The following is a 19,224-nucleotide window of genomic DNA, read 5'->3' on the forward strand; positions in this document are numbered from 1 at the left end:
CAACTTGTCTCTATAGTACAATTTTCGATGGAAAACAAGAGCAGATGTGTATGACCGTTCCATTAATCGCCTTCTGCAGCCGCCATGTTTTACTACTGGACGTTCTGAGCATGCGCAGTAGCTCTTCTGTGCTGAATATCAGACGCCGCTCGTACGTTCACGACCCAGTGACTTGGCATTTCTCGCCTCTGTGATAAACGCAGGGAAAGTGTGTATCTATACGTCTCGTCCACCACTGACCGGAAAGTGCAGCGCCGTTTTTTTCCTTTTTGTTGCACTGTACGGTTATCCGTACAGTGCAACAGAGTACGGTTATCCAAATCAGAGTACGGTTATCCGGATAACCGTACTCTGATTTGCCGCCTGCACTCTGTGACTCTGCTGCCGGTCCTGATTGGATCAACTTCGCTTATTAGAGCCTCCAAACTCGCATTTCGTGAATTTGGTCGTGGGCGGAAATAATAGAACCCAGCTCAAACTTGTTTTCTATACTATCACCTCCACTGCTTAACATGCGGTTCTAGCAGTGCGCCTTCTTCTTTACATCATAGGACATCATATAAAGATGTTGGCATTGATTTTATAGTGCCGACTGCATGCTCTATGCCGATTGCTATGGTAAATATGCATCTGTTTCTACCAATACCATTTTTTTTTCTGCATGCAATTTACAGGTGGGGTTATTCGCACCTTTCAGCGACAGTGGTACCGCGGTGTGAGAGTCGCTCTCTCTAGCTCGTGGATGATCAGCATCGGAATAAACGTGTTTGTGTACGGCCTTCCTGGCGTGGAAGTACGTGGTACAGCTCATATCAGTCGTATTTCACAAAATTAGAATTACTTACGTGTCACAGACCGAACCTCGTACAGATATCCTACGGCGGTCATCCAGTTGACAGCCATTTTGATAGAAACTAGAGCGCCCCCTATAGGCCATGAAAGTTGCGAATAGACCCCCTTTCCACGATACAAGCTCTTCTCCCAAGCTTCAAAAATGCACGCAATACGGCAGAATACCGCAAAACGTGAGCTGCGAAGTGAACATTATGCAACTGGTGAAATGGGCTTATGAACTGTACATCCGTCTCATGCGCACGCCACTGCGCAGTGTATTTACCGCCCTACCGGAAAAAGGCGTTTATTATTATTTTTTAAGAGGGTTTATTAAGTCTATAAAAATCGGCAGTCGTTCGCGAGGCCAAACAGCGCCGACACCATCATCCCGACGGCTTTGGTTCGTGCGAACGATGGGCCACCCGATTCGCTCATTCCACCTAGAGGTCCCCAGTTCCGGTTCGCGACAGGTTGATGTCCCCCCCGGTTTTTCGCGAGGGGTGGAAGAAGGGGGGACACCCCATCGCGTCGGCGTCGTTTCCAAGCCCTTCTCCGAGCCTTTACTGCGGCGCGCGCGCAATCGTGGCGCTGCGTCCGACCGTCTCGTAGCCCCGGCGTCGTCCCCGCCATGCACTCCGCCGCTTCACCTTAAGATGGAGAGCAGAGAGCGGAGTCAGGTGATAAAAGGGAGACTTTTGATTGGTCGGGCGAACGCGTAGCTTCCACTGCACTGTCGGCTTAGATGTGAATTAAGTGTGGTCTCTACTTTAATTTCCACCGCGGTGCACCGGCGGCCACACGGACGGTCGCCACGAGAGGAGGACCGCGGGTATTTCGCGCGGCCCGGTCGGCCCGCCGGTGTTATACGACGAGTTGGAGGACGACCATAAATCAGGCGGCGAAGTGTGCTGCGACTCGGCTCGTAAAATTCTCGCGCGTGTGATTGTTTACGAGCCCCCCAGAGTACGGCGCCGCATGCGGTGGTTGTCATCGGTGCGTGAACTTGGCGTCGCGGCTAGCCCGGGGGAGCGCACACTCGCATCTCTCGTTTGCGAGGGCTGTTAGAGCGGGGGATGATGGCACACGGCTCTGCGCCCAGAATGTGTGCAAGCGCGCCTCTCTGTTTGTCCGATGGGAAGCTGTGTCGCCACGAGGACTTCCTTTCGAAAATTCCCGGGGGACATTGTGGCTGCCAAATGACCCTTCTCGTTGGCGAGCCTTAACGGCTTTAAGTAGGGAAAGGGAAGGAGGGGGCCCGGGGGGGAGAGTTCGAGTATTTAGACCTTAATGCATGAACCATTCCAATAATGGCCTTCAGTGGGCACTGCTTTCTTTGTCTACAAGGCTGCACAAAGCGTTGCGAGCACGCGTAGTATATGCTCTCACCCAGACATTTTTTGCCTGGATGATGGAGGCTCGAAAGGTTCGCTAAGAACTGTTGGTGAATCCGCTTTCTTGGAGTGCCCTCTGAGGGCCAATTGCGTTTTTTTAAGATTGTATTGATTGGCTCGACAAGTCTTCCGCAGAAAGAATTGACAAACGCCAACGAGGTAGAGGAGCTTAGAGCCGTACACTGGTATCCCATTCACCAGGCAAAAGTGACCCCACTTGGCTGCCGCCATGTACAATTTTGACCTCTAGACACGTGACCGTACCAAATCCTGGGACTTTTACGCAAAACTGAGCAGAGATATGTATTGCGATCGTTGTAAAAAAAAAAACATGATAATTTTTTTTTTTTTTTTTTACTACTATTAGCCCCACAGATCAGTGTCTAGCTCCGATAAAAACCCAAAATAAAGCACCGCGGCTGACGGCATCTAGCGGAGGCATTGCGAAGCTGTCCGAGTTTTTGTCGTAAAAGCGCATTTCGTACTTAAAACAAACGAATTATAACTTATCTCGTCGATACTGTTAAAAAATATCAATAAGCAATTATTTGTGTTCGGTACTTCGTTCAAATCTCGACGTAAAACTATAAAGTCACGTGTCTAAAGGTAAAAAAAAAAAGTGCAAAATGGCGGCGGCCAATTGGGGGTCACTTTCACCTGCCAGTTTATCGCTCTAAGGCCCTCTACCTCGTTGACGAAAGCGCACATTTTTATAGTGCAGTGATAATATAGAATTCTTTATTTTAATCCGCAGAGATCTAATCTAAAAGAAACACCGTGAGAGGTACACCTTCGGAAGCATGTAATTATTTTTACTAATCGAAAGAGTAATTCTTAAATTTTAGCTCACAATCTTACTTATCGTGACAGTTAACGCACTCATGACGCAGTATAACTCATGTGCACAGACCGCATTAACTTACGTTTCCCGGTTTTTATATTTAAATAAAAATACGTTCAAATTATAATGATGATTATATTTGTATGCTCCCTTACACAATGAATGACCTATCGGGAAACTTTGAGGCACCTGAAAGAAATAAATTAATTATATCAAACATCTTTTATATGTTACATAATAGACAAAAACAAAAAAAAAAGAGATACATAGATCTGTCCCGTCCAAAGTTTCGAATGATGCAGCGTCCGGATAAGCCCGGTTGACGAATGCGCTGTCTCGCTCGCATAATCCGACTTTGCTCGATCGCGTGCCGCCTTGGCGTGACGGAGTGAAAGGCTCTCCCTCTTTGAATTCCCAGTTCTGTACCGCTTACGAAATCCCCCGCGCATCGATTTTCAATTAAACTCTAGTTTGTTCACTGTCTAAAAAACTATAAAAAAGTTTAAAAAAAATTTTAACGTTGAATTGAGGTGTTGGTATTAAATGGATTTCCTTTTTTTTCGTTTTTGCCTTTTTCATATGTCGGTACAAATGAGTGCTTGCGCAAAGAGCGCAGGAGAAATTGCTCGGGCAAGTTTGACGCGGATGGTTCGATAAACCGAAATTGCTTGAAAGGGCGTTGGACCTTAACCACACGTAGCACCGAAAGAAACCGAAGTATATATACGTCTACGAGGGGGCGTGCAAAACATTTTTCTATAAACTCTCTAAGAAATCTGGCAATGATTTCTTAGAGCATAAACTAAGAAACTCGGCAAACTACGAAGCTGAAAATATATCGAGATCGGAAGAAACAGTTTGCGCCGTGACGCCGAGCATGGTAGAGGGCAGCGGTTTGCTTTCCAAGGTGCATTGCGGGAAAGCGTAAGCTCCAGGTTTCTTACAGTCAAGTAAAGAAAAAGGGCAAGTATTCTTACAAAGCACGTACACAAAACATTTTCTGTTTATACGTTTCACTGACGCGCGACTAATCTCCGAGCTTATAGATAAGGCATTATCCTTATTTAACCTCAACATCTTTGACGTTCAATTACCGTCGTATTGACGTTCAGACTTTTGTTTTCCTAGATATTAACCCGTTCCTTGCCAGCTTAGTGATTAGGCCAGGAAATATCCGTCTAAAACATTGGATTAGAGCCTCTGAGATTAAATATTTACCGACTAATGGACGATACGAGATCGGCCTAGGAGTGGAATGCCGAGTCGAGCGAATAACGGTAATCAGCCCTGCGATTAGAATGGAAGAGATATGGTTCTCTTATCTCTTTCAATCCAACCTGCAGGCATAAGATAAGGCGTTATGCTTATGCAGCCTCAAGATGTTTGACGTTTAATTACCATCATATTGACGTTTAAACTTTTTTTTCTTATATATTAACCCCTTCCTTGTCAGTTTAGTAATTTTCCCAGGAGATATAAATCTAAGGCTTCGCTTTAAAGCCTATAAGATTAAGTATATGTCAGTAAATGGACGATACGAGATCGGTCTCTAGGAGTGGAATGCTGAACCGAGCGAATAATTGTGATCAGCCCAGCGATTGGATTGAAAGAGATATATGGTTCTTAAGAAGAAAGAAAAAGCTAGCTGGCGTCGGGAAACTGCGCCCGATTATTGGGCACGCTCCGATTCCAGAGCACCGTTGCGAACAACCATACATGCTAGCTTCTGTCGGTCACTGGTCGCTTTTCCTGGATCTCATGCGTCTTTGCGTGCCTTGCGGAAAATGAAAACGCGGACCTGGTTCACGGACGAGACCGGTTAGGAGTTATATATCCAACAAAATGCGGTACAAACTCGGAGTTCGGTGCGGGGGTGGTCTATATACGCAGACGTAACGCGTTACAAGTAACGAGTTACTTGTACCTAGTTACTATTTTCGGTAACGAGTAACGTATTTTGTTACTTTTTTAGAAAAGAAACGAGTAACGGTGTCTCGTTACTTCTAAGGAGTAACGTGTACAACACCGCTTAAACGGCCTCGTTTTAATTCTAGCCTGAGTATGCGTCTATTGTGACAAAAGCAGATGGGCAACCCGAAAAAGAACTATACAGTATGGCAGTACAGCAACGTATATCGCTGAACACGTCAGTCGAACAGTTCGACTGACGTGTCAAGCGATAAACGTTGCTGTACTGAACTCTACAGCTGGGAATGTCCTTCACCCAGCGAACACAATCAGGTTCGTTGGTTGAACCTTCTAGAAACGGGAACGGACCGAATGTAAACCCCGAGGTTGCAAACACGGGAGGCACATAACCCATTACCTGCTGTCCTCAATGAAGGCACAGTTCTCGAAGATTCCCCAGCTCTTCCTGAAGCAGAACACTGCCGTTCCTTCGAGCGCGCCGGTAGAACGACTCTTCAGCGTCGCCGTAGATGTATTTTCAAGGAAGCGGGGAAACATAACTGATGGAAACTTCTACAGGCAACTGCTGCTTAAAGGGCAACTCCGTTCAATTCCGAAAAGAAATAGGCTTACATGTGATCCCATTCCACAAAGCACTACTAAACTGCTCTACGTCCTCGGATTCGCGAAATGTGGAAAATTATTTGTGCAATCTTAATTTAAACATCAGCTGAAACCGAAACCGAAACTTGGTTGCGTCAGGCAACATTAATCTCGTATCGTCAGAGTCATGGCCACGTCACGTCGAACCACGTGGTCTTGTGACGTTCGTGAGGGCGAGGGACAGGACACGCGACGCGGGCAGGTCGCTTCGCATGGCGTAGACGGTGATCGCCCGGGGGAGAGGGGGAAGGGGAGAAGACGAAAGAGGAGAAGGGGAGTGGAAGAACAAACCGATAAGCGCGCAGGGCAGCGCAAACTAGTGCATCCGCGTTACGGTGATCACGTGGACGCCGTTCAGCCAACACCGGGAGGAGAAACTCATGACGTCATAGTTCAATTTCGCTCTGAGAAGTAAAAACAAACAAAACGTGAGAATGACGTAGTCATGCCTCTGACGTAGTGGCTCAACATTGGCCGCTCCAATTCCGTCGCATTGACTTCGCTGACGATTGCGCCTCACGTCGCACGCTGGAGTTGGCGGATTTCGGCGACTTAACTGATTTGAAAGTTTGCTGGCCAGTTTATTAAATATATAGACGGAATTGGATCGTAACATTTGACATGGGGTCTTCCTATGTGATACTGAAGAGGGCTACACAGTTTTCTAAATATCAAAAATGAAGCGGAGTTGCCCTTTCAGGCCAGTGACTACTAAAAAGAAAACAGTAAACCATGAAACGAAAACAGTTGTGTATTTGGTCGTCAAAGTAACGTGGAAAGTAGCTCGTTACTTTTGAGGTAACTCACGCGTTCCTTTTGAGAAACGGCAACGAGTAACGTATTTAGTTACTTTTTGAGCGAGTAACGAGTAACGGTATTTACTTACTTCTTTTGGGTAGCGTGTACATGTCTGGCAGACACGTACATCGTGATTTTCTTTTTTTTTTCTGGGGCAATTCCAGAATTGCGTCAATCCAGTAAATTTATGCCGACCTTTCTCGTATCTTCAAACATTCAACTTGGCGTACAGTTTTATCTGCGATCGCGGATGTACTCACAAAAACCACCTGATGCCAAGTGCCAAGGGTGATTAGCCAGATTGGACTTTTCTTGGCACTGAAGCCAAAGCTATGGGTACCCGTGCGCTCGTGCAAATTGAGTACAGACAGAGCCTCCTTTATACTGACAAAGCCGGGCAGATCGCCGAGAGAAGCAGGCGCCGAAATGGAAAAGGTGGAGCGGTAGACAATGGATGAGAGGAGAGCCACGTAACTGGCGCCCTGCTGCGGCGAGACGCCGAAACACACTTCTCCGGAGCGAACAAGTCTGTTTCGGGTACTCGCCATTGCAAAAGCTGTGCACTGACGTTCAGGTTCCCCGAGAAATGGCTCTTTGATGCTCTGTGCTACCAGATACGCGCGCTGCAAATCTGCGACCGGGCACTTTATAGCTCCGTCGTCGAACTGTCAGGCTTAGAGAGAATAGAGGAGGCTATGGTGCAAGGTCACAGCTGTGCTCGCGCGGTCTTCTCTTCTTCGAACTTGCCAGAAAGAGTTGTTCCCGAGTATAATTAGTGGAAAGTTTTAAACATACATATCTGTTGTATGCAATCTGAATTAGAATGTGTGCTTTTAGAGCGCAGTTCTTAGGCGCTCGTTTCCGGCTTGAGCGGCGTCGCCGTCGGCGTAGCCGTGCGTTGCATTATGGTACGTTTCCCATAATGACGTCACACGTGACGTCAGATGTTACGTCACGAGGGTCACAAGTGCCGTCACGAAGGTCACCCGTTCGTCGCGACCTTCACGAGGGTCACGAGTAACGTCACGAGGGAGGAAGAGGGAGGAGGAGGGGAGGAAGAAGTGTGGAGAAGGGGAGGAGAAGAGTGAGAGGAGGGGGATGAAGGAGGGGGAGGAGGTGCATACCCTCCTCTCCGTACCCTCCCCTCCTCCTCCTCAAGAGCTCCGCTCTAATTCGGCATTACAGCGAATTGCATACGTCTTTCATTTTTATGATAGTGATAACCATTGTTTATTTACGTTTCATCATACACACACGATCGACATTGCATCACAAAAACATCTTGGTGTCATGGTCTTGACAACGTCAAGTCCATGGGTTTATAGAATACTAGGCAGAAAACAGAAAACACAAGTGATATTACTCACTGTTTTTTTTTACGTTTCAATAGAATTGCGTACAAATTTTAATTAAATTTTTTGTGTGTATGTGTGCGTGTTTTTGTCGCTTCCCTTAGCATAAAATAAATGGTCCGTTTTAGGTAAACATCCGCTCAATTTCACACTCTATATAGACAGGACGAGATTGTGCGCTAAGATTTCGGTAGACAATCCACGTGTAAATTCCAAGCGTATTCTGCCGTAATACGTGAGCGCACATAAGGCTGAACTCTGGGATTTCGACCCGATTTATAGGAGTATCATTTTATTTAGCTTAGGTTATTGCCTTCGTTACTTTACAAGAAATATATTCACAGGTCCCTCACTGAGTCTTCGCTAGAATGAAAGTAGGGGATGTAGTGCAGGAAGATTAACAAGGAATTTGAGTTTCGGGGAAAAACTAAATTTCGTACATGAAATACTATACTCCTATAGAAACCTGGCACATCTTCAGGAAAAATATATTCCATTCCAGCCCCTGAAAAAAAAATTAAATAGCTGGGTTTACATGGATGCGAACGAAGCGCATAGAATCAAATCAAATAAAATCGTATTTATTTTTCATCACTCATGAGCTGTTGAATCAAGAGGAGGTGTATCAGGCGCACCCAATCCTTCTTTCCCTTTCTCTTCAATCCAATAATGGTTGGCAAATCTTGATCCAATACGCTACAGCAGTATTGAAGTAGACGTAGCCACTGTTACCAGGCAGCAGGGTTGTCAGGTTGGGCTATAAATAGCCTGATTGGGCTAGTTATATTTGTAGTTGACGGAAAAATATGGTGGGCTGGTTATTTGGCTATCTAGCTATTATTGGACTATTTCACACACAAGTTTTAAGCAATTACAAAGCAGTTGGTTTCAAAGCCTTAAAAGTGATAGCTTTGGGCCAGGTACGAAAAGAAGATCGGTTCAAGAAAGTGGGAAAGGAAACTATCCAAATCACGAGCGTTAAAATACAATAACTGGGCCCTCAATGATGCTGGTTGCGGAGACGCGATCATTTTTATCTGAAATACTACCGTCTGAAGTTACTTTACGCGTTTTAATACCGCAGTGATGTACGTGTGCTTTGTCCTGGAAATTAGAATGGTTGGTTTTCTGTTTGCATTCTTTTGTAAATTCATACCTTATGTGAAATTTTATGTTTAGGGCTATCTGGGCTATTTTTAAACATTTGGCTATTTTGGGCTATATATAACGCAAAAAAAAATATTGGCGGGTAAATCTGCGGGAACCTGGGAACCCAGCCCGGTAGTCCCTTATTTTCCCTCGAGTTGTCGGCCAATTGGCTACATCGACCAAACCTTTTCGTGCTGCAATTATTAGGAATCGCCGCCACGCATGCCGCTTTAATTGCTCAAAATCTTCGTTTTTAGGTGAATAGAAAAAAAAAAATATATATATATCGGGGAAGCAAGCGACTATCCAACCAAACGTTAAAAAGGAAAAAGAGGGAAAAAACTGCCGCTTCTCAGCAAGTCACATTAATTTCGGGAAGGCACCGCCTGCTGTCGACTGCAGAGACAGGTCCACCCCCCACCTGCGCGGGAGAGAAAACGGGGCATTCTTTGTCTGCCTAGAAAGCGCCAAGACATAAGAGAGAGAGAGCTGCTCAGACCATGGAGAGAGCTCTGAAATTGAATGGCGGACGCCTCCTGATGAGATTAGTTTCAAGTTCCTTGGAAGGAAAGATGGCGGAGAGGTTGAGACGCTTGCAGATGACCCGCGCTTGCAGATGACACACGCTTTCGTCACCTCCTCGTAGTTCATATTGAGAGCGCGGCTCGTGAACCACGTGACCCCCAGATCGAGCAGTTGGAAACACTCTGTAATTTAGGCACACTGCGTCTGACTCCCCCTCCCTCAAAGAAAGGAAAAAAGAAACTGAAATAAAAGTAAGCACGCGGAACACGCTTAAGAATGCGGCTTGGCGGCGGGAGAAAGGGCACAGGCAGCGAGCGGGAGGCAGGGGACCACTGCGGGGTAAGGAAGAGCCGGCGCCCGTGAATATTCGTTCAGCGGGCCGCCGAAATTGCGGGAAAAGGTACAACCACACGCGGCCGAGAACCGGCAAGACAATCCGAACATTCCTTACTCAGCCGCTCCCTCCTTTTATATATATATATAATATATACGTATATTCGAACCGATTTATTAGAAAAAGTTCGTAAAAGATGCACAAATACAGTTTCGGCAGGTGGGTTCTACGGCCAGGGGGACATCGTATAGGTGGCTAATCTTTGCGATAAGTCGGATAAATAACTAAACTTCCTTAATTAACTTTGAAATTAGTAAAATAATTATATTGTGTCAATTAGGAACATGCTGAGCATAATCGAAAACCACTACATCAGTCAATTTTAGAATTACTTGAAGCTCGTGGGAAACTCGGGGGCGCACCAAACTTACCCTTCGTGCAGCAGGCGCAAAGCAAAAGCAGTGACGGAAGCGACAATAATCTAATCATCCGCGTTTTGCCACTGCTAGCATCTTTTACGAATTTTATTGTAATAAATTTGTTCGAATTAAATTAAGCCGACTTTATTTGACATAAAATGTGAAATTTTCGAACTCGGTATTGTGATATGCTAAGATACGTCCTTGAAGAAACGTAGTTCAGTCTCGTCGACAGCGGAGACATGCACGCACGTTCGAGGAGTCGGTATGTCCCCTTTTTCCTGAACAATTCCGAAATACTTGGTGAAGGATATTTCTCTTATCGGCATTATGATCCCAACCACGTCTCGCCACCTGCGTTTACGACTGTCAGGGCTCAAAACCAATACTATTAAAAAGGAGTTATAAGAAGACTGAAATAAACTAAAACCTGCTCCTCTATCAAGTGATGCAATCTATAGTGCCTCACCTCGCCTTGTTCGTTATTGGCTCCCTTGGTTAGAGGAAGGTCCTGGACACCCTGAGAGCTTTTGTCGACTACGTCGCGCCATCCGCGCCAAAAAAGTTGCTTCTTCGCAGTGTTTTCTTTTTTTTTTTTTGGGTGGGGAGGGGGGGGGGGGTTTGGTTTTGTACAGCTTCGGGTGTAAGCTGGCTCATGCTTCTCGACGGCATTCACGGTAAGAAAAAAGAAAAAGAAAAAAAGAGCGTCTGCTTAAATTTATAGTAGTGAAGTCGTAAAGAATCCTCGTGGTGAAGATATATCCACCCTGTTCGGCAGCAGTCACCTTCGCCAGTCCACTTTGGGAAGCAAAATCGCGATGCGTACACTTGAACGCTCGCGCACGTGTAAGTGAAGAGAAGGAAAAAAACAAAATAAACAATTACAAAAACCCCCAGCTAAACAAATTTTGGAATAGGGGAAAATGTAAGTGGGCATGGTAGAGTTTGGAGTTGAGCTAAACTTATCTGAACTAATAGGAATGTATAAATAAAAAAAGAACAGGTACACCTAGCGCGATTGTTCGAAGATAATGCAATCTACGCTGTTTTGCATTCGACTTTGCGTAAGATAGCTACCTCAGTTACGCAGTGCGCGTTTGTAGCTGCATGAGTGCGTGTCTGTGTGTGCTTGTGTGCCGAGTGTGCGCGTGCGTGCGTGTGTGCGGATTTGTCTGCGGATGCGGTTGTGTGTGCGTGCGGGGTGGGGGAGAGGGTGGAGGCGACACTTCACTTCGCATACGAAACTGCCAATTTCGAACTGGCTCGAGACATCGTCGCCTTCCCCCTGTCGCAGCTTTACTTAAAACTATCACGTTCGGGTTGATTGCGTGATTTGCATGCATTTCCAGACGCTGAGATTGTGGAGATGAGTAGTTAACTTTTTCAATTGTTAGTTTTTGTTTTTTGTTGTTGTTATTGTCTATTATTTTGCGCATGGAAAAAACCTACCACCGAGACACGTTTTTTGCGTTCTTTCCGCCTGTAGTGACAGTGAAGTCAACATTTCCCGTTCGTTTGATTGACATGGGGCAGTGCAGGCGTGGTAGACGCTCATGGTGACTGTTTCGTGTTTAAATCCTAAAAAAAAAAAGAAAAAACTGAATAACATTAGGTTTTGCATGCGAGTAGACAGCCGCTGTGAAGAGAAACTATCGAAGATCAATCAATAGTACCTTAACTTTTTTTCTTTCTTTTTCGTCACAACGATAACGAAGTGAGAACCCACGCGCACCAAAACCGGCACGAGTAGAACCCCGGAGCATTAAAATAATTTTATGCACAGAATCGTGGGAAAGCCCGCAGCTGTGAACGGGTTGAACAGGCCGCTATATCCGAACAGATGCACGAGTAAACTTAAAATTGAAAAAAAAAAAAAAAAAAAAAAAACTACGGAGCAAAAACGTTAACAGCAAAATAAAGAAGTGGGAGAGAGAAAAAAAATTGCAACGGGTTTCTGATTGATTGCAATTCATAGATACGAGGTGCGAGAAAAAAGTAAGTAAAACGCTGCCATAACGAGGCTCGCTTCTTCATATATCGTTGGTATACAGCGGACAACCTGCACAAGGCACCGCGTGATCCGACGTCTTAATTGCGCACGAGGCAATTATTAGGCTTCGATAGCATCGACGCGCGGACGATTACCTCCTTCGGCTGCAGAAGGTGCCGATCATTGAAACCATACACGTGCTACTCATATCGATTAAGTTATCAATTAACAAGGCGAAAATGGCAGCGGACATAATGACGGCCTTCGCTTTCTTCGCGAACACGTTTGCGCAGCAGAAGCACATGCATAATGAGACCGCCTTGATGTCGTGTGCGGTGTTGTTCCACGCTCGTTTCACGGACAGACCTTTATAAACGCTGACAGTATAAAAAGAAACAGGAAGTGTTATATTATGCTCACGTTTTTGTGCCCCGTGATACGTTCTTCGGCGTTCTTGATGTCGTAATCTCACTCGCCGTGGTGCAGCGATAAGTTAATGGGGACTTGCTACGTCCGCTGTTTCTATAACGGTGTGGCTTACTATTGCGCTGGTCATCTTGGCAGATTTTGTCGCACTGTCTTTATGTCGAGTAACAAATTGTTAGTTCACGTTAATTAGAGTAAATATACTCCTTATTTCTTTTAGATGTTATCTCTCGGTCCATTGGAAGCAATTAACATATGTAGTGAAAATTTGGTGTATGACTCCAATGTAGCATGTTCCCCTTCATTTTGAAGTGCTCGACAGTACTGACATAGAACAGAAAAAGTGGTGTCCGCCGCCGACACGTTGGTCTTACCTTTTTTTTATATAATTTGTAAATTACATTTAAGCCGCCGTGGATCTAGATCTGTTACGACTCCAACGTTGCCAGACCAGAGCTAATTTTCCAGCTTGAAATATCGACAAAAGGTTAGCGTGCACGGCTGTGATATCGAATGTACAATGTTTTCATTTTTCAGACCAAACGCGCGCACACACACACACACACACACACACACACACACACGCACACAAAGCACTGAGAGAGAACGGTAATTTTAATCGTCTTTCAAACTTCTCCTGACTAAATCCGGACTTAATTATTTTTTGTTGCTTTATTTCTTTTCAGAGAGCCTCGTTTATATATCGGTAAAAATCACGGCAAATCGGAGAGCGCAGTGGTGTTCCCCAGCTTCAACTAATACCAAAGTCATGCAGTCCAATCCAATCTTTTACAATTCAGTGGCTCCGGTATGATGACACGCACGTTTCGATGCTATACACTCGCAACTAACGATTTCTCGAAGATGCGATCGCCATTTATCAAAGCTTCCCAGTCTCTGCTCCCTGCATCCATGCCGGCCGATTATCTGCATTAGCAGGCACATTCAAGCCCACAGGGACATAGCCCCTCCTCCAGCATGTGGCTCATATATAGTAGTACATGTTTGCGAATTATAGCCTCTGGGCGCTGCCATCTTGAAATCGGAGCGTGTAGATGGTCCTACAGTCCAGCCTCGCTCAGGCGTACCCACGGTTGCCAGACTAGTGCTCCGACAAAGCGTTTTCCACCCACGGTGATCAGTCTAGCCTTTGAAGCGTGCCTGCTCGTGTATGCTTCCATTATGTAAACCGCATTTTTCCGACCACATAGTCCGCACCCGCTGCAAGGAGAGCGAGGATAAATTCGGCTGAAAAGGAAAGTTCTTCCTTAGATAGGTCGCACCTGATATCAGAGGTCGGAATTTTACGTCGCCCTCACTCACCCTCACCCTCACAGCTACACTCGCCCAAGTCCCTCACTCACCCTCACCCTCACAGCTACACTCACCTTCAGCCCCTCACTCACCCTCATCCTCACAGTCATACTCACCTTCAGCCCTTCACTCACCCTCACTGAAACTCACGCCCCTCACACACTCATGGCGCTCACGCCCCTCACCACCCTCACGCCCCTCACCGCCCTCACGGCCCTCACGCACTCATACCCCTCACGCACTCATGGCCCTCAAACCACTCACCGCCCTCACGCCCCTCACTCACTCATGGCCCTCACGCCCCTCACGCACTCGCCGCCCTCACTCCACTCACCGCCCTCAGGCACTCACTCACTTATACCCCTCACGCACTCATGGCCCTCAAGCCACTCACCACCCTCACGCCCCTCACTCACTCATGGCCCTCGCGCCCCTCACGCCACTCGCCGCCCTCACTCCACTCATCGCCCTCAGGCCCTCACCCACTCATACCCCTCACGCACTCATGGCCCTCACGCCACTTACCGCCCTCACGCCCCTCACTCACTCATGGTCCTCGCGCCCCTATTGCACACACCGCCCTCACGCACCCATAGCCCTCACGCCCTTCACGCACTCACCGCCCTCACGCACTCATACCCCTCACGGCCCTTACGGTCCTCACGCCACTCAGGCCCGCTTCAGATGGGACAATTTCGCCCAGAAACTTGACGTCGCAATACCAGCAACAGGGGCCGCCAGCGTTCACACGCAGCAACCAACTGCTGCAATTTGCCATCATCATCATGACATTTTATTTTCCTTGCACAATTTAGACACACAATTACGCGCTATAAACGTGTTTTTATGCATTTCAATCTCGTTGAGAATACTAATGCATCTTACTGAAACAGTTTATTTCCAAAAATGATCAATTTCAAACCAGAACCAAGTCTTTCGGTGTCATCATCGCCGGCACGAGGTATCACGGGAAAATATCGCGTCCCTGATTGGATGCGGCCGCTTCAAACGTCTTCGAATTGCTCAGGGTTGCTCGCTTGTTTCGAGCCGGACCCGATCTCAACGATTCGTGTCGACCTAGGGAAAGTTAGGGAACAACCCACCAGCAACACCAAAATTGCTGAGAAAGTTTCTCCGTATGAAGGGGGCCTCACGCACTCACCGCCCTCACGTCCCTCACGCACTCATGGCCCTCACACCCCTCACGCACTCACCGCCCTCACGGCCCTCGCACCCCAACACACTCATGTCCCTCACACCCCTCACGCACTCACCGCCCTCACGGCCCTCATAACCCTCACGCACGCATGGCCCTCACGCCACTCACCGCCCTCACGTCTCTCACGCACTCATGGCCCTCACACCCCTACGCACTCATGGCCCTCACACCCCTCACGCACTCACCGCCCTCACGGCCCTCATACCCCTCACGCACTCATGGCCCTCAGGAAACTCCCCGCCCTCACGCCCCTCACGCACTCATGTCCCTCACGCACTCACCGCCCTCACGGTCCTCACAGCCCTCACAGCCCTCATGGTCCTCACTCACCCTCACACTCATGATTTTACTGATTCAGAAACTCACTCACCCTCACCTCACCTGTGAAGATGATGGTGAATGAGGGTGAGTGAGGGCCCTCATGAGTGAGGGCCCTCATGAGTGAGGTTTGCCGAGGTATGCCCGATATATCGTCCGCCCCCTGCGCACTTCTGCTCAAGCTTTCTTCAATTTTTAAAAATAACCTACTAATAAACTGGATTGCTGCCTACTTGTCTGAGTGAACTCAGTACGTCGATGAATGGCATATCCTCTACTCAGCTTCCTGCACTCTTGGACAGGTTACTCGACAAAAGTAATAGATTACAATGACAACTACTCTCGCATAAAAAAAATAAAATAGTTATACTCCGTGTCACTGGTTGTGTGCAGTGCAGGCGAAGGCAACGCCAGGCGAAGAGAGAAAGGGCGAGCACTAGGAAGGCGGGACGGGAGAGGATGGCGGAGGGAGTTTGGGGGAGGGCTGAAATGGCACTAGACACACCTTTCCAAAAACCGCTCCTAGGCCGCCGCCATGTTGCTGATGCTGATGCGGTTGGTGCGACTCTCGCGCCCTCTATCAGCTAGAAATTTTCTGCCACTCTCTGGGACTGTGAAGACCCGCTCAGCGCGGTTCTCTACCTACGTTTTTGCGGTTCTGCATTCGACGTTTTCTCGCCCCTCTTGAAAGTTTCCACTTAATTTTTTTATGCGTGCTGCGTACCCTTTCTGTGTTATCTTCCATTGTGAGAAATAAGGCTGGTAAGTGCCTGCCATTCAAGCTTTTCTGCTCGACATTCACGGGAAACGAAAGGGGTGAAGGACGTCGAACGACCCTCGACGCGATTTTGCGAACATTGTTCTCCCCCCTCCCAGAGATAATCCGGGTAAAATCCTCAGCCATCTCCAAAAACAGTCGTCCGGGTTGGGGTGAGAAACGGGTCAGTCACGTTTGTTTCTTTGCCTTGGTGCGGTTGTGAAAAAAGGAAGCTCTCCCCAAGACGTGCCCCAAAACGAAGTCATCCCGGATTCCGTCCGATCGTCAAGATGTGACTGTCGTCGACTGTGACTGTGTTATTTGAGATCTTTCTCAAATAAATTCGTTTCGGATAACGCTGCATCGTGTGGTACGTACGAATGTTAACACTTCCTCAATTGTATGTCCGTGTCCTGTCCATCGGTAAACACGTTATTTGTGAGCGTGAAAAATGCATGCCTTTCGGCCCTCTTCTGTTGCAATTTATTTTTGACAGCAAAGCCCTTTGTCGTTTCACATGCGACGAATCCCGCGGTGCCGTCAAAACTTATCGCAAGAAGAAAACAAATAACTAGAACTATTCATTCCAGTCGCATTCGTTCTGTCGCGCGTGTACCCAAAAAAAAAAAAAATAGTTTAGATTTTTTTTTAAACTTTTTTTGTTTTTTTAAATGTGGCACAATGCTTTCTCAATGTCCTCGGGAACATACATGTACCATGAAACACAAAATATAGCGGGAAAAGACGAGAATTTAGCCGCCAGCGGCGTTTGAAACCGCACCTACGCAGGCTGCGCCTATTGAAATCACAGTCCACTCGGTTAGGGTTAGGAGGGACGCCGGTGAGAGTCTAGCCTCAAACTCAGTGACTGGGCTCACAAACGGTTTGTTGCCCCTGGGGTCGAGTGTTTTTTGGAAAGGTGTATAGACCGACACGCGGAGCGGCTCTGTTTACCAACACGGCCGGAAGGCCGCGCATGCGCGGTAGCTATGTGGGCAAAAGCAGCCCGGCTGTCCATGTTTTCGCCATTGCGCTCTATGGCGTGCGCTCGTTGCTGACGTTGTAGGGACGCTTGTATCTTTATTTGTGCGTCGTATTTTCTCATAACGTATGTCGTATGCTATGCCCGACTATTTGAGCTCGTTGCCCGAGCCTGAACGGTAGCGGTATCGAAACAAACTGTGCGTGGACGGCGTTGCCTACGAGGATTCGTACGCCGTAAACAAGGCCTGCTGGACTTCCGACGTAAAGTTGCTGCCACGGAAGTCAACGGCTCAGGTCGTCATTCATTTAGTTTTTTCGCCAAGCCACTTCACGGCCGACACGGTGCAGGCGTACAAGTCTCTCGAGGTCTACGATTACATCGAGTCGGTTTCCGCACTGCCGGCGGGATCAGCAGACTGTGGGTCTGCGGAAGTGTGTGTATTCATTAATCGATTAAATACACAGAGCGTCTTCAAGTCAAGGTATGATATTTTTCGTACCCTCATGACCACAAGGCATTACAACCAATAAAGGTTTGTCCGTTCTGCAATCTTGACGGTAACAGGTTACAAGTAACGGCGTTACCAGGAGCGCGTTACTTTTTTCAGCAACGTAGTAACCTACTCGTTACGTTTTCGGCACAGTAACGGGCAACGTACTTATGTTACTATTTCAAGTAACGTAGTTACGTTAGTCGTTACTACTTCCCAAGTCTTAAAGAAATTACACTTCAATTGTTTCCGTGTTTTAGGCGTCAATCCATGCCTTTCTTTGCGTTTTTTCTCGTAAGTATTTAGGTGAAACCGTGAAAAGAGCTAAAGCAATTATGTTCAGTTTCTGCATGAACATAATGTTTCTTGATATATGACCTGTATCGTCAAAACCGTAAAATGTGTTACATCATAATTTAAAAAAGTAACGCAGAAGTAACGTGCCTTACTTTTTATCGGTAGCGGCAACGCGTCCTTTTATTTTTAGATAACGTAGCTCAGTAACGCATACCTTTTATTTGCAAGCAACGAGTAACGTATTTCGTTACTTTTTTTTTTTTTGGTAACGCCTACAACACTACCGTTTTGTCGTCGATCCCCTTCTGCTCGGTAGCACGGGCGTAGCGAGCCTCCGACGAGCGCTTGGGGGGTGCCCGGGTGCGTTGTGCGCGAACACCGTGGAAACAAAACCCGGGTGGTCTCGATCAGACAACGGTTTCCCTGCACATATGCAAGCCTCGGGACGGAGATTGAAATGGAAGCCGCACTTGCCACCAAGAAAGTGTTTGCCGCACAAACGGTCGTTCGCGCGAGGCGACCATTCTTTTCGATCCACGGATATTATCCACCTTCTATGCGTTTCAGAGTCTGCCGGGAACTTGTGGAAACTCACTCCGCTACGTTTCTTTTACATTTTGGCGCAATTAACGGCAACACAGCTCCGCGGCATGCTGAAATGCTATGACGCCCATGCGAAACGTGCGCGCTTTTGCCCACACCCACCGGCTCCGGCGCGACCGCAGTGCCGCCGCAGCGCCGTGACGTCAAGCCCGCGTGTCGGTCTATAGGAAAGAGGAGGTTTTTTTTCTCTTCCCCAGCCTTTCTAGCCCTTGCCCTTTCTACCCTCGCCTGGTGTTGCCTTCGCCTGTAATGCACACAACTATAGTCAGTTACAGGTTAAGAAGGTAGCGGCAAATGCCCCTCAAAGGGAATCAGATATCCATCCGCCACCTTTGCATCCAATAGCGTCCCACAGTTTCCGTGACGTCGCGGACAACGCGCGAGGAGGGTCTTGCCTTTCTGTACATATTTGCTTTATCTTTCGACTTTGACTTAGCATTGTGGAAGCCACGAGAGGGAGATTAGAGTTCTCCCCCACCGACGGAAACAAATACGACTTTCGGGGATTAGCTTCCCCCCCGAGGGATACAAAGGCTGCTTTCAGGGGCTCGGTTCCCTCTCCAATGAATACAAAGGTCGCTTTCTTAAAAAGTGGGATCGGAGACAAGTGG

At 47.3% G+C, this 19,224-nt stretch overlaps 1 protein-coding gene across 1 annotated transcript in view; it reads right to left on the reverse strand.

The window, feature by feature from the left end:
- The window catches only part of LOC8030744 (bone morphogenetic protein 7), a 200,256-nt gene that overhangs the window by 123,802 nt on the left and 57,230 nt on the right, over nt 1-19,224 (reverse strand).

The sequence above is a fragment of the Ixodes scapularis genome, unplaced genomic scaffold, assembly GCF_016920785.2.
Source record: "Ixodes scapularis isolate PalLabHiFi unplaced genomic scaffold, ASM1692078v2 PGA_scaffold3__209_contigs__length_174095766, whole genome shotgun sequence".
Taxonomy (NCBI): Eukaryota; Metazoa; Arthropoda; class Arachnida; order Ixodida; family Ixodidae; genus Ixodes; species Ixodes scapularis.